The sequence below is a fragment of the Solea senegalensis genome, linkage group LG16 (assembly GCF_019176455.1).
Source record: "Solea senegalensis isolate Sse05_10M linkage group LG16, IFAPA_SoseM_1, whole genome shotgun sequence".
NCBI lineage: Eukaryota > Metazoa > Chordata > Actinopteri > Pleuronectiformes > Soleidae > Solea > Solea senegalensis.
Window position 1 is genome coordinate 16,294,312 of NC_058036.1, and position 1,352 is coordinate 16,295,663.

The following is a 1,352-nucleotide window of genomic DNA, read 5'->3' on the forward strand; positions in this document are numbered from 1 at the left end:
TCTGTTTGAGAGGAGTGGTGCCCCGATTTGAGTTTGACTCAATTTTTTTATAAGAAATGAATTGTTCCATAATTAATTAATTATTAATATTCTAAATTCATAACCAATCACGCTCCTAATCCCAACAACAGATATGCCATGCTCCACGGATACAAGATGATGCATATAGCGACTATCCTGCCCTTCCTGCATGGGAGTGGGAGACACGCTTTTTAACACGCTCAACAAACAATTGTCCATACACTTGTCCATGTTCGGATGAGGTTCCCATTTAATTGACACAAAAGGTTACAACAAAACATGACTGGATTAATGAAAAAAGTAAACTAATAAAAGTGATATTACTGGAAAACAAAGGAGTGAGGTGAGTGAGCAAGTGTGCGAGCGAGCGGTAAAACTGCATGATCCTCCACCCCATACCTCTGTGATTGCCTACACCTGTAACTATAAAGAAAGCGCTATACTGCCACCAGTGGAGACCTGACAACCCAGACAAATAAACAAATGTGGCTCCTACAATGCATTTGAAATGCATTCAGGCTGGCTACGTGGGCGAGAAGAGACAATCGGGAGACTGCTGAAAATATGGGAGTCACTTGCAGGTTGGAGGTTCTCGTGAGAGTTCTCGATAATTCAGGAAAGAATTACTCAGAAAAACAGAAAAGAAATGACTCAAAAACAAAAAAAAACATTAGACAGAAAAACAGAAAAAAAATGACTTTGACTTTTTTAAGTGATTTTGGACGACATGCTAACCTATGACTTTTTTGACTGATTTTGGACAACATGCTAACCTATGACTTTTTTGATTGATTTTGGACCACATACTAAACTTTGACTTTTTTGACAGATTTTGGACAACATAGTATACAATGACCTTTTTGACTGATTTTGGACGACATACTAAACTATGACTTTTTTGAGTGATTTCCGACGACATACAATACTATGGCTTTTTTGAGTGATTTTGGACGACATACTAACCTATGATTTTTTTTGGTGATTTTGGACCACATACTAACCTATAACTTTTTGGACTGATTTTGGACATACTAACCTATGACATTTTGCTAACCTATGACTTTTGACTGATTTTGGACGACATGCTAACCTATGACATTTTGATTGATTTTGGACGACATACTATACTATGACTTTTTTGACAGATTTTGGACAACATACTAACCTATGACTTTTTTGTCACATTTTGGACGACATACTGAAGTATGACGTTTTTGTCACATTTTGGACGACATACTAACCTATGACATTTTTGACGGATTTTGGACGTCATACTATACTATGACTTTTTTGACAGATTTTGGACGACATACTAACCTATGATTTTTTTG